Source organism: Sorex fumeus, unplaced genomic scaffold (genome assembly GCF_029834395.1).
Source record: "Sorex fumeus unplaced genomic scaffold, SorFum_2.1 ptg000128l, whole genome shotgun sequence".
Lineage (NCBI taxonomy): Eukaryota > Metazoa > Chordata > Mammalia > Eulipotyphla > Soricidae > Sorex > Sorex fumeus.
The window spans coordinates 23,300,729-23,315,983 of NW_026606185.1; the positions used below are offsets into that span (position 1 = coordinate 23,300,729).

The 15,255-nt window shown below is 38.4% G+C and overlaps 1 non-coding gene across 1 annotated transcript; it reads right to left on the reverse strand.

The window, feature by feature from the left end:
• Positions 1 to 7,992: 7,992 nt before the first annotated feature.
• LOC130045645 (U6 spliceosomal RNA) lies at positions 7,993 to 8,099 on the reverse strand. Its single transcript, XR_008795611.1, has one exon. It is a non-coding gene; the product is annotated as a U6 spliceosomal RNA (small nuclear RNA).
• Between the last annotated feature and the right edge of the window lie 7,156 nt (positions 8,100 to 15,255).

Genomic DNA, 15,255 nt, shown 5'->3' on the forward strand with positions numbered 1-15,255 from the left:
AAAAGCAATGTCAATTAAAGACAAGAAGATTTGAAGATAGAACTGAGGAAAATGCAAACAAAATTACAAACGGAAATGTCAGACCTGAAAAACCTGGTAGGCAAATTAAAAAACTCAGTGGAAGGCCTCAGCAGCAGAGTAACAGCTGCTGAGGACAGAATCATTGAGCTCGCAGATGAAGCTCAAAGACTCTCCAGAAAAGAGCAGAAAATAGAAAAGAGACTCACAATCCGTGAACAGATGGCAAGAGAAGATCGTGATGAAGCCAAGAGGAGTAACATAAGAATTATTGGAGTCCCAGAGAAACAGGAAAAAAAACCCTGATGAAGATGAAACTGTCAAAAACATCATTGCTATGACATTTCCAGAGCTGAAGAAAAGATGCGACCACATTCAGGAGGTCCAAAGGGTACCAGATAGAAGAAATCCAAATAAAAATACCCTAAGGCACATCCTGATCAAAATGACCAAAACCTTAGATAGAGACAAAATTCTAAAAGCAGCAAGATCAAAGAAAGAAATTTCCTATAAAGGAGCATCCTTAATATTCACAGACAATTTGTCTGATAAAACCCTCACGGCCCGAAAACAGTGGTGGGATATAGTGGAAAAAAACTCAATGAAATAAATGCCTCACCATAAATACTTTACCCAGCAAGACTCTCATTCATAACAGAAGGAACAACACACAGTTTCACAGACAAATAACAGCTCAGGAACTTCATAGACTCAAAACCATGGTTACAAGAACAACTAAACGGTCTACTTTAAGACAAGACAGATCTCTCAAATACACCAAATTTCAACAGAAAAATGGGACAAAACCCCATAACAATAATCTCTCACAATGTCAATGGGCTAAACGCACCAATTAAAAGACACAGAGTGGCAGGATGGATTAGAAAATGGGACCCAACATTCTGCTGCCTGCGAGAAACACATCTCAATAGAGCAAACACAGGCTCAAAGTCAAAGGCTGGAAAACAATCCTACAGACAAACAACTCTCATATAAAAACTGGGGTAGCCATCCTAGTATCAGACCACATTGATTTCAGATTGAAGAAGGTCACAAGAGACAGTGAAGGCTATTTCTTATTGATCAAGGGATCTGTACAACAGGAAGAACTTACAATACTAAATGTATATGTACCTTATGAGGGACCAGCAAAGTACTTAAAACAACTACTCATTGACTTGGAGAAAGACATCGATAGCAACACAATACTAGTGGGAGACTTCAACACCACTTTATCACCTCTTGATAGACCAACCAGACTCAAGCTTAGCAAGGACATACTTCAATATGAGGGAAACAATGGAAGAAAGGGACTTAGTAGATATATAAAGGACACTTCATCCTCAAAAAACTGAATACACATTCTTCTCAAGTGTGCATGGAACATTCTCCAAGATAGACCACATGCTGAGCCACAAACATACCTCCATAAAATTAGGAGGATAAAGATTGTATTAACAATCTTCTCAGACCACAATGTGCTGAAATTAGAAGTAAATCTCACACAAAAGCAGAAAACTAAATCAAACACCTGGAAGTCAAACAGTTCACTTTTAGACAACGAGTGGCTTAGAAAGGAAATCGAAGAGGAAATCAAAAGATTCCTGGAAACTAATGAAAATGAGGACATGAGTTACCAAAATTTATGGGACACAGCAAAAGCTGTGTTAAGAGGAAAATTTATAGCTCTACAAGCATTCCTCAGGAAGGAGGAGCGAGCCCACATAAGCAACCTAAACTCACAGTTTAAGAGCTTGGAGAATGACCAACAAAAGGAGCCAAATCCAAACAGGAGGAAGGAAATAATAAAACTCAGAGCAGAGATTAATGAGATGGAAACCCAAAAAACAATCCGAAAGATCAATGAAACCAAAAGCTGGTTCTTCGAGAAAATTAACAAGATTGATAAGCCTCTAGCAAGACTCACAAAAAAAGGAAGAGAGAAAATCCTAATAAGCTGAATCAGAAATTAAAAGGGGGTCATTACAACAGAAACTACTGAAATTCAAAGGATCCTGAGGGAGTACTTTGAGAAGCTTTATGCCATGGAACACGAAAACCTCGAGGAAATGGATAAATTCCTAGATTCCAATTGCCTCCCAAAGCTGAACCAAGAAGACCTGGAATACCTGAACAGACCTATCACCATCAAGGAAATTGAAATGGTCATAAAAAGTCTCCCCAAGCACAGAAGTCCTGGCCCAGATTAATTCACTAGTAAATTCTTCCAAATCTTTAAAGAGGACTTACTTCCAATCTTCTTTAAGCTTTTCCACAAAATTGAAGTATCAAAAACACTTCCAAACAGTTTCTATGAAGCAAATATCATTCTAATACCAAAAGCAAATAGAGATACCACAAAGAAAGAGTTCTACAGGCCGATATCCTGGATGAGCACAGATGCAAATATCCTCAACAAACTATTATGCAAATATCCTCAACAAATCCAACAACTCATCAAAAAGATCATACACCATGACCAAGTAGGATTCATTCCAGGATGCAAGGATGGTTTAACATTCGGGAATCGATCACCATAATCTATCAATCAACAAAAGAAAATATAAAAACCATATGATCATATCAATAGATGCAGAGAAAGCATTTGATAAGATCCAGCACTCATTTAAGATGAAAACTCTCAGAAAATTAGGCATTGAAGGAACTTTCCTCAATATAGTCAAAGCCATCTACCACAAGCCCACGGCAAGTGTCATTCTCAATGGGGAAAAACTAAAAGCCTTCCCTCTAAGATAGGGCACAAGACAAGGTTGCCCATTTCGCCACTCCTATTCAATATAGTACTGGAAGTTCTGGCCATTGCAGTTAGGCAAGATAAGGGTATCAAGGAAATACAGATAGAAAAAGAAGAGGTCAAACTATCACTATTTGCAGACGATATAATACTATACTTAGAAAACCCTAAAGATTCTACAGAAAAGCCCCTAGAAACAATAGGTTGGTTTAGTAAAGTGGCAGACACAAAATCAACACCCAAAAGTTCATGGCTTTCTCATATACTTATAATAAAAGAGAAGAAAGAGACATTAAAAAAACAATCCCATTCGCAATCTTACCTCGGAATCAGCTTAATCAAAGAGATGAATGAAGGACCTATACAAGGAAAATTACAAAACGCTACTTCAAGAAATAAAAGAGGACGCTAGGAAATGGAGACACATCCCCTGCTAATGGGTAAGGAGGATTAACATTATCAAAATGGCAATACTGCCCAAAGCACTATACAAATTCAATGTGGTCCCTATCAGGATTCCCATGACATTTTTCAAAGAAATAGACAAAACACTCCTGAAATTCATACGGAACAATAAACCCCCACAAATAGCTAAAACAATCCTTAGGAAAAAGAAGATGGGTGGCATCAACCTCCCCAACTTCAAACTGTACTACAAAGCAGTAGTAATTAAGATAGCATGGTTCTTAGAAACAGACCTGCAGACCAATGGAACAGAGTTGAATGTTCTGTCACAGACCCCCAAATATATGACCACTTAATCTTTGACAAAGGAGCAAGAATTGTGAAGTAGAACAAGGAAAGCCTCTTCAACAAGTGGTGCTGGGTTAAACTGGATAGCTACCTGCAAAAAAATGAACTCTGACCTCTGTCTAATACCAGGCACAAAAGTCAGATCAAAGTGGATTAAAGACCTCATTATCAGACATGAATCCATAAGGTACAGAGAGAAAAATGTAGGCAGAACTCTCCACGACATTGAAGCTAAAAACATCTTTAAGGATGAAACAGCTCTGACCATGCAAGTGGAAGCAAACATAAACAAATGTGTCTACATCAAACTAAGAAGGTTCTGCACTTCAAAAGAAACAGTGACCAAAATACAGAAATAGCCCACAGAATAGGAAAAAATATTTACCAAATATCCATCTGATAAGGGGTTAATATCCAGTATATACAAGACACTAGTAGAATTGTACAAAAAAAAAAAAAACCTCCAACCCCATCAAAAAATCGGGAGAAGAAATGAACAGAAGTTTCCTCAAAAAAGAAATAGAAATGTCCAAAAGACACATGAAAAAATGCTCCACATTGCTAGCCATCAGGGAGATGCAAATCAAAACAACAATGAGATATCATCTCACATCACAGAGACTGGCACATATTCAAAAGAACAAAAGCAACCAGTTCTGGCGTGGATGTGGGGAAAAAGGGACACTCTTTCACTGTTGGTGGGAATGCTCACTAGTCCAGCCTTTCTGGAAAACAATATGGACAGTCCTTCCAAAACTAGAAATTGACCTTCCATATGAACCCACAATACCACTTGTGGAAATATATACCAAGAATGCAAAAAAACACAGTAGAAATAACATCTGTACCTATATGTTCATTTCAGCACTATTCACAATAGACAAAATCTGGAAACAACCCAAGTGCCCTAGAACAAATGACTGGTTAAAGAAACTTTGGTACATCTACACAATGGACTACTATGGAGATATCAGGAGAGATGAAGTCATGAACTGTTTATAAATGGATAGACATGGAGAGTATCATGCTAAGTGAAATGAGTCAGAAAGAGAGGGACAAACATAGAAGGACTGCACTCATTTGTGGAGTATAAAATGGCATAACATGAGACTGACACCTAAGGATAGTAGATAAACGGGACAGACAGATTGTTCCATAGCTGGAAGCCTTACTCATGAGCAAAGGGGAGAAAGCAGCTGGAATAGAGAAGGGATCACTAAGAAAAAGATGGCTGGAGGAATCGGTCGAGATGGGAGATGTGTGCAGAAAGTAGTTAAAGGACCAAACATAATGACCTACCAGGGTCTGTATTGAAAATCATAATGTCAACAGTAGAGAGAGAATATGGGGAATATTGTCTGTCATGGAGGCAGGGGGAGGGTGGGAAAGGGGAGTTATACTGGGGATATTGGTGGTGGGGAATGTTCACTGGTGGAGGGATGGGTGTACGATCATTGTGTGATTGTAATCCAAACATGAAAGCTTGTAACTATCTCACAGTGATTCAATAAAATTTAAAAAAAAAAACTCTTTTAAAAAAAGGAGGGAGAAAACTCAAGGTGAAGAGATCACTGAACTGACAAGAAGACCATTTCAAAGCTCAGTAAAGAAAGTTTAATAAAGAATAATGATCTACTGTTCTCAGGACTTGGAAATTGTTTCGTTTGCCAGGAATAGTATGGAGGACTCAGTGGTAGAAAATTTAATCTGTATATTTTCCAGTACTAAAATTAAGGGGAAGGTTTCCTGGAAACACAATCACGAGTTAAATGGAAATGGTGTAAATTACCCAGTTTGGAATTCTCATACTTCCCTTTCTGTCCCTTTCATCACCTGTCACATTCTCAGTATAGTTTGATGAATTCTGCCACTTAAAGTATTAAGTAACAAAAATCCAATTGAGTTAATTTTCAAGATCGAGTTGGCTTTTTCTAGAAAGTAATAAGGGATTATAAGAAATCATATAAAATGAAAGTTTTGTAGTTATACAACATCAGCAGCAAAGAAATGACACTTACTGCAGGCAAACATTTACTATTAGGGGAACACAAAGAGTTTTTAATATACTACTTAACGAAAGGTGAACACAATTGGCTGATTTGAAATTCCACTGTTGAAAGAGGGTAAAATTGAAATTTAGATAGTAATTCTTGTTGGTGCCTCACATCCATGACTATTTGCTTGTCTGTTGCTTGTTTTTATTTTAATAAATTAATACCTCTCATAATGTATATTTAAACAAAATTTGTATTGACATTGAATTCTAAGATTCTGCCTCAAAGGACAATACAGTTTTCTTAGCATTCTCAATGTACCTTCTCTAGATTTGTTCATCTTCCTTTGTTCCCTGAACATTGCAAGACAAAGCTTCCTGAAAGAACCTTTCAATAAACTTGTGTCTAAAAGTTTCCACTGATTCACACACATTTGCTGAATGCTCACTATATGCCAAATAACAGGCAGTCAACAAAATGGAAAAAAAATACAAAAACAAAAAGCCTCCTATGCTTTTAAAGCTTTAGCAATACAATGTTAATATATTGTATTAGCATTACAATGTTAATGCTAACTAATAATTAATGCTAATTAATACAATGTTAATGCTTTTTTGCGTGTGGGGGGGGCACATTCAGCAATTCTCAGGGGTTATTCTTGGCTCTGTACTTAGGAATTACTCCTGGCAGTGCTTGGGGGATGATAAGGGATGCTGGGAATCAAACCCAGGTTGATGGCATGCAAGGCAATATATTTTTGTTTTTATTGTCTTGCTCCAGTACTAACTTCATTTAAAGAAAGTACAAAATCTTTCTCATCATCCGGTGAGTACTGAGACAGGGAAACATTCAGTATAAATGTAGGGAAATAATCAGAACTCTTTTCCTCTCTTAGAAAAATATTTCCTTGTTCAGACATTGCAAAGCTTAACAACTACAACATTCCTTGTTTCCCTTAAGCAAACATCTTTGTGCTTATACAGTGACTAGCAACTGCTGTATCCTATCCTTAAACATGTTTACATCAATTCCACCTTCTTTCTTTGATCAGTTCCCATCTTTGATCAGATTTTTCTTGAAAACCTGCATGCAAAGTCTGGAAGTCCCTGTTGTAACTACCAATGGAGTTAATGACATTATTGCTGAGCACCAAAGAGTGAAAACATTACATTATAAAAAATCACACCCACTTGTGCCAAATCATTTTATAATTGTCATAGCAACCCTCAGATGCAATGTTTAGAATCTGGTAGTGCTCCAGAAAATCATTATACCCCTATACCTCCCACTTCTCTGAAATTCTATGCATAGTTTTTCTCTTATTCATTTACCTTGTTTCTATATCACTATTTCCTATAAAATTGTGTACAAGTGGCAATATTCTTTCTATTATATGTCCTGACTCTGATTCTTTGAATGTGTACTCTTACTTTTAATAAACTTCCTGTATTACTTAAAAGTAATTCAGGAAGCTACTCTCTTTGTTTTGTTATGCCTGTAGTCTGATTCAAAGTGGATACTTGGCTTCAATAAATTACCGTCTATATATAATTTCTGACTCATTCTTGAATTCTTTCTTGTAAAGTAGTCAAGATCCTGGGCCCTCAGGGCAGGGATAACAGCTATAGCTGATAAAACTTTTCTTACAACAGAATGACCTTTAAAAACATAAAATCATTAGTTTTCACTCTTAGGTGACATTTCACACAGATTTTAAATGTGATACCAAAATTTCCATTTCTCTTTGAATTTCACTAGCCAGCCTACCAATTTAATTGATATCAGACAAATAAAAGAGACTAAAACAAATTTAGTTAAATATATGCAGGAACTCCATTAGCATATACATGATTTCTTTTACTGGAAAACTCCAAGATATACAGAGGCTATTATGTATATCTTAACATAAAGCTGGACCTCTACTTCCTCTTCAGAAGTTTGCTCTAAAGCCTTGCTATCTATCCCAGCTTACAATTTACAAATTGTGCTCTTACCTATAAAAAAATCTATTTCATTGCTTATATGATTTTTGACAAATATTTTTATGAAGTAGACATAAAATTATTTTTATAAATGTGCATACTCTTTATTTTATTTTTTTTAACAAGGTAAAGAAATTGTTTTATTAAGGCACCAAAAGTGGACTCATTCCAATTACAGGGCCTCAAAAGAGTCCTGTATTGTTATTTTTCGTCACTACCTCCCCGGGTCAGGAGTGGGTAATTTGCACGCCTGCTGCCTTCCTTGGATGTGGTAGCCGTTGGCCGTAGGGCGTTTGCCTTGCATGCAGCCAACATGGCCGATCCGAGTTCCATTCCTCCGTCCCTCTCAGAGAGCCCGGCAAGCTACCGAGAGTATCTCGCCCACATGGCAGAGCCTGACAAGCCACCCGTGATGTATTCGATATGCCAAACACAGTAACAACAAAATCTCCAATGGAGACGTTACTGGGACCGCTCGAGCAAGGCAACAAAAAATATGGAACGCTTCACGAATTTGCATGTCATCCTTGCGCAGGGTCCATGCTAATCTTCTCTGTATCGTTCCAATTTTAGTATATGTACTGCTGAAGCAAGCACTGTGCATACTCTTTAGCTTGTGGAAACACTTTATAAGATACAGGACTGGAGCAATAGCACAGCGGTAGGGCATTTGCCTTGCACTTGGCGGGCCGGCAGAGCCAGGTTCGATTCCTCTGCTTCTCTTGGAGAGCCCAGCAAGCTACAGAGAGTATCTCGCCCGCACGGCAAAGCCTGGCAAGCTATCTGTGATGTATTCTATATGCCAAACACAGTAACAACAAGTCTCACAATGGAGACATTACTGGGCCCGCTCGAGCAAATTGATGAACAATGGGAGGACAGTGCTACATATACCTAATTAAAACGAATATATGCAGCAATTAAACACATGGATTCAGAAGTGAGAGATGATCTTCAAACATGAGAAGAGAAAAGAGCCCTTAAGGCAGACAATTAACTGAGACTGGTTACTACATCAAGAGCTAAGGAAAGGGGCAAAGTTCTGGGTACATAAAGGGTAAACCATTTATAGGGAAGAGAGAAGACTTTTAGAAAACAAGGTTTCACTTTCTTAGAAATTTATTTTGCAATATATTTCTTAGTTAAATGAAGTAATAACTTCTTGACATTGTAGGAGAGACACCCCTTTTCCCCATAAGTATAAATGTTTCTTAAGAAAGGGTAACAAATTAAGAGGATTTCAGAATTTTTCCTGTATCTGTTGTTGCTATTTTTAAATAGCCAATGTGACATAATCCTTTGAACAAATAAACAAGTTTTTGTGCTGTATATTCTGCTCCACTTCCATGTGCAAACTGATCTGATATAAATAAAGATGAAACAAGACAAATGGAAGAGGGATAGACAGCCTGCTAATGAATACTTACCATGGGATTGGCATTACAATTGCCCTGATCTGAACTACTTACTTTGAATGTGTTTAATGATTCCTGGAACCACGATAAACTGCCTCTTGGGCATTGGCAACTGCTAGAACGAAGAGGAAAATTCCTGAATCCCTTTGTTCTTAGGTTGGTCAAGCAAACAAATTAGTATCAATACATTAAAGGGGGATACCAGATAGATAGATAGATAGATAGATAGATAGATAGATAGATAGATAGATAGATGTGTGTATTTACAGGAGTATAAATTCTAAAGTAAATGGAATAAACTGAGTTTATAATTAAAACTAAGGAATGGGAAAAGGGAGTGTGGCCTTAAGAATAGAAGAGCTGGGCTGGAGTGATAGTACTGCAGGTAGGGCGTTTGCCTTGCATGCGGCTGACCCAGGTTCGATTCCCAGCATCCCATATGGTCCCCCGAGCACCACCAGGAGTGATTCCTGAGTGCAAAGCCAGAAGTAACCCCTATGCACCACCAGGTGTGACCCAAAAAAAGCAAAAAATAATATATAGAACAGGGTTTCTTGCATGATGAGAAAATGATCACTTCATATAATAAAGCATGTTCTTGGTGTTTTCCCTACCTTAAGTTAGATTTCTTTGATTTAAAGCACTTTCCTGAACTTAGCCCTTCAAATTTCTTCCTGGGAGAGAAGTTTCATAGTCTTCTGGCTTTTAATAAACCTTTCTATTTTTAATAATAAAACACAAATAAATAAGTATATTCCTAGAGATTATTTTAAATCTGGATAATCTGGTTTCTTTGAGGTAATGGTAATAGTTTCTCTCAAGATCTACAGGGCTCGGGGCCAAAGCAGTAATACAGTAGGTAGAACATTTGTCTTGCATGCAGATGACCCGGGTTCAATACCGGGAATCCCATTCAGTCCCCCAAGCACCGCCAGGAGTAATTCCTGAGTGCAGAGCCATGAGTAACTCCTGAGCATCGCTGGTATGGCCCAAAACACTCACACACATAAAAAGAAATTTTTAAAAAAATGAAAAAAAGTTCTGCAAAACTCATACTGACCTTAGATTCATATGCCTACGTGATATCTATGGCAAAAGACTTCTCTCTACACCTTGATGTAAATAAAAACAAAATATAAAACTGGTACAAAGACAGACACCCTATCCAGAAATTTGTAAAGGGGTGGGAGCAGGCAAATCTACAGAACCAATACTCAGGAGTATTTGCCACATGCTAGTCTGAACATTCATTTCTCCTTTCACTTTGATGGACCATCTCTCATCCTTGTTCACTTGCTGCATGGGTTTTGGTTAAGCAAGCACACATAAAACCTTAGTCTAAAAGATTTACATCTCCTAAGGTAATTTCACAACAATTAGAAGGTATGAAAATCAACTTATGTCAATTTTAGGAGAAAACTGTCTAAAATTATAGAAACAGCTAAATAGCAAAAATTTGGAAGGGGGCTTCTGGTGCCCCATTTAGCAGTGCTCAGGGCCTGTTTCTGTCTCTGTCTGTGCTCAGGAGTGACCTTCTACTCTTTGAAGCTTCTATATGGTGCTGGGCATGGAACCTGGGTAAACTGCATACAAGGAAAGCACATTAAGCCCTGAAATGTCTTCCCAGTTCCATAAAAGAATATTTCTACTGGCAAGAAAACAATTTTTAAATTGGAAGGGAGATGGACGGCACAGGATGTAGAGCAAGCTTCAGAGAGAAGATGTGGAGCCCTGACTTTATGCTGTTAGATGACGGAACAGTCTATACAAAATTTCCAGGAAATAACATCCATAATTATGAGAAAGAAAGATAGACTGCACAGAAACATAATGCGCAAACATAATGTCATTAATTAATCACAATTATTCTCCCTTTATTGCCCATCTCTTCCCTTCAAAACTTAAAAAGAGAGTTTTGAGATTTATAATGCAAAATCTTACTGGCTTGAGAATTACTGTCCGCAGAATATAACAACCTTTCTTTGAAAAGAGCAATGGTGCTACATTCATAAAGCTTTCATTGAGATAAGACTATCTTTAGACTGACAAGGAGTCCATAGCCTTGACTGGACAGTACCGGTCAGTGGAGACTGTGGGACATTCCTCTATAGACAGTTGGTACAGACACTCAGGTTATTTGACTCTCAGGGAATAGAAATTTACAAAATAAAAATTTAATTGGAGTATTCCATTTCTCAGGAAATAGAAATCTGCTATAATAAAAATTTATTAGGAAACAGAAATCTACTAAATAGAACCTTAATAAAATTTTTCTACTTCTCAGGAAATAGAAATTTATGAGTTCTAAGCTAGAACTCCTTTTCCCAAAAGAATTTTATTGAGGGAAAGGACTTGTGAAGGAGGGTGGGGCTTGGGAGTGAGTACTGGTATTTGAACATAAATGGGTCAGCACAGAACAGAGAGCCATGGCTACTTCAGAGAAGGGAATGGAGATGAAGATCTTAAATTCCCACAAGAGGATGTCAAAAGCTTCATTTAAATCCAGCAACTCCCTGTCCATTGCCAGGAGATGTTATGCTAGGATCCAAGAATTCCACATGGCCGATAGAGCTGCATCACTATACTGGAATCTTCTGTGGTGCAAGGCCCTACAGGCAGCCATGCCCGGTGAAGATTAAAGACATATATTCTAAAGGGCAGTGTTGCTTGTTACCTCCACCCCAGAAATATCATATAGTGGTAAGGCTACCTAATACTGTGGAGGTGCCAAGGCTAGGAATTTTTCCCTACCTGGCAGAAGTTTGTAATCAGAATTACAATGTTTGCCCTGGAAGATGTATAGGTTAGGAAATGTTTTGCATTCAGGAAAGCTCTCTGAGAAATTTATAACTTGGGCATCCTGATGGAGTGAGGAACCAAGTCCAGATCTCATTCTAACTCATAGTCGCCATTATAGTCACTACCATACTAAAAACCACATACCCTGATGATGGTTTCTACCATTTTCCGTACAAGTTATGTATGTCCATTATATATTATTCAGTTATGCATATCCATCATTTCCCCTCAGAAATATTCATAACTTCCTGAACAATAACTCAAATCTGTATGGCTGTTACATCATTTAATTCCACTAGGTATAAAACTGGGTCCCTTGGGACGGGAAGAGCTTTCACCCTCCCCCTTCTGGGGCATCCCGAGTGAAAACAGCATGGCTATGGGGGCCTCATTTTATACTCCCATCTGGGAGGAGCCAGGAGGAGCAGCCTTGGGTTTTGCAGGGTGGCTGATGAGGAGATTATCTGATGCCAGCAGGGTATGGCTGATGGGTGTGATCCCTGAGTCTCTGGAGACTGGGGAGACTGTCACCCTTCCCCCTCTGGGGTGCCTTGAGTAAAAACAGCCTGATGCGGAGTCCAGGGACCCAAGGGACCCAGACCCAGCAGCCTACCTCTACTACTCAACCGCTGCCACACTCCAGGCTGCTTTCCAGACTGCATGACACATCATAAGACACTTCCTACCCATTTTCTATAATTACTACACCACGTTTGATGGGTTTCATACAGTAGTCAATAAATCATAGAGAAATATATGTATTTATATATATACATATATATATATATGTATGAATGCTTCTTGGAGAGTCTGGCAAGCTACAAGAGTATCCTACCCACCACACGGGCAGAGCCTGGAAAGCTCCCCATGGCGTATTCAATTCATGGCATATTGGTTTACTTAAACCAATTAAATGATTTAAAAGCCATACAGATTTGAGTTATTGTTCAGGAAGTTATGAATACTAAAGCAAATATATATACTGAACCAAAACTATAACAGGTCTCATTCGCCTGACCCTGAAAGAGCCTTCAATCATTGGGAAAGACAAGTAAGGAGAGGCTGCTAAAATCTCAGGGCTGGGACATTAGAGATGTTACTGGCACCTGCTCAAGTAAATCTACTAACAATGGGATGACAATGATACAGTGATACAGGTATAAAACTAGGTCCCGCTTCCTATAAAGGCTGGAGATATGGCTCAGTGATAAAGCTCATATCCATATAAGATATGGCTATGAGATAGATAATATTATCACTTAATCACTTAATCCCCGTTATTCATCGATTTATTCGAGCGGGTGCCAGTAACGTCTCCATTCAACCCGGTTGCGTGCTAGCGTAGCCCAATGGTATCTGTTCGTTCTAGGAACATGCAGAGCCTCAAACCGATCATTTAGGGTCTTGACGAAGAAGTCTGACCATCTTATAGGTGAGCAGCCACGTGATCTTTTGATGTTCCGTGGAATCCAATCAGTAATGGCTCTAGTCCAGCAGTTGTCTGTAAACCTCATTACGTGTCCAGCCCATCTAATTTTTGATGTCTTGGCAAATGAGACAGCGTCCCTGATTCTTGAGCGTTGACGAAGATCAGAACTCCGGATTCTATCTCTCATTTGAGTGAATCGTGATATTCCAAGCATAGTTCTTTCGATTCCTCTTTGAGAGACCCGAATAGCGTTCTCCTCCTGTTTTCGTAGGGTCCAGGTCTCTGAGGCATATGTTAATGCAGGAAGAATAGTGGAATCAAAGAGATGTGCTCATAGCTGGAGGTTCTTTGTCCTTTTAGTTATTTCTTCAATGCTCTTGAAGGCATTCCAAGCCGCTCTCTTCCTCCTGCGCAACTCAGGTGCCAGGTCATTCATCATGTTGATTTCTCGACCTAGGTATATATAAATGTTGCATTCGGAGATGGTGGTTCCGTTGAGAGCGAATGGAGCGTCAGGAACAAGGCTGTTTCTCATAAACATTGTCTTCGTAAGATTCAGCTGTAGTCCAACCTTTCCACATTCACGGTTAAAGTCGTTCAGCATTTGTGCCGCTTGGCTGATGTTTGGTGTTATTAGAACGATGTCATCAGCAAAGCGGAGGTGGTGTAGTTGCCGACCATCTATCTTCACTCCCATGTTTTCCCATTCCAGTCGTCGCATGATGTTCTCGAGGGTGGCACTGAAGAGTTTTGGTGAAATGGTATCACCCTGCCGAACCCCTCTCTTGATATGGATGATTACTTCTTTGTAGAATGGTGAGATCTTGGTAGTGAATCCGCAATAGAGCTCAGGAAGGATCCTGATGTATTGAGTTTGTACGCCCTGATTGGCTAGGGCTTCCATGACCGCTTCTGTCTCAACAGAATCAAAGGCCTTCTTTAAATCAATGAACGTTAGACAGAGTGGCATCTTGAACTCCCGAGATACCTCAATGAGCTTGGTTACAGAGATGGTATCCCAATATGAGAACACTGGGATGCCAGAAATCAGGGGTGAATAGAGTAAAATAGTAAAAGAAGAATGAAAAATTAACTGAAAAGGTAAGACTAGAAAACATTTACCATTTTCTAAGAATAATTTTTAAAAGCCAACAATAATGGAACACTTTATGTGGTCGAACTGGGTGTGGGTGAGAGCAAAAACTGAAACCACAGAGTAGGCAAGGAATAAGACAAGGCATTGACATCTCATTATGAGATCAAGGTGAGTCATGAAAGAAGTTCAAGAAGACAACTGAGCTAATTTCATTTTATTTGTAAAGGTCACTGACTAATGCATATAAAATAGATTATATGAAAACAAGAATGGAAACAGAAAGATCAACTAGGGGACATTGCCTTGCTCTTGGAAGAGATGGTGGTAATGTAGACTGACTGGTAGCAATGGAAATGGAGAGAAGTGGATGAATCAGAGAAGTATTTTAGAGTGGAACTGATGCCCAAAGGATCAGTGTCTTCACATTCTACTTCCCATCATGTTAAGATATTCTTTTGAGGGGACAGGGTGAGAGTACAATGGGTAGGTCATTTGCCTTACACAGGACAAACAGGGAGTTCAATCCCTAGTACCCTATATACCAGGAATAATTCCTGAGTGCAGAGTCAGAAGTAACCACTGAGCTTCATGGGTATGGTACAAAATACAAACAAAAAAGATTCTTTTGGAGTATTCAAGATTGAGTTAAAGTAGCAAATGGGCATGGTATTCTGTTTAGTAGTGACTAAGCAGTATTGATAGCAGATTGAAAAATTATTCTTACCACGGCTTAGTATTATTGTTTATAACTAAATGATAATATTTAATCAGGGTTTGTGATTTCCCATATAGCATTATGCTGAATAGTTGGAGGGGAGGAAATCAAGTTATTGTTCATATTCAATAAAATTTTTTTTAAAAATTTCTTTCTGTTATAAATACATACTTTTCCTAGAACTGCAATCAACAAGGGTTATGGTCTAAAATTCTGTTCTGATTTTCCAGTTCAAAAATTAATATAAATATGTAATTATTTTGAAAACTATATGTCATATAAATGAATTTTGTCTTAGT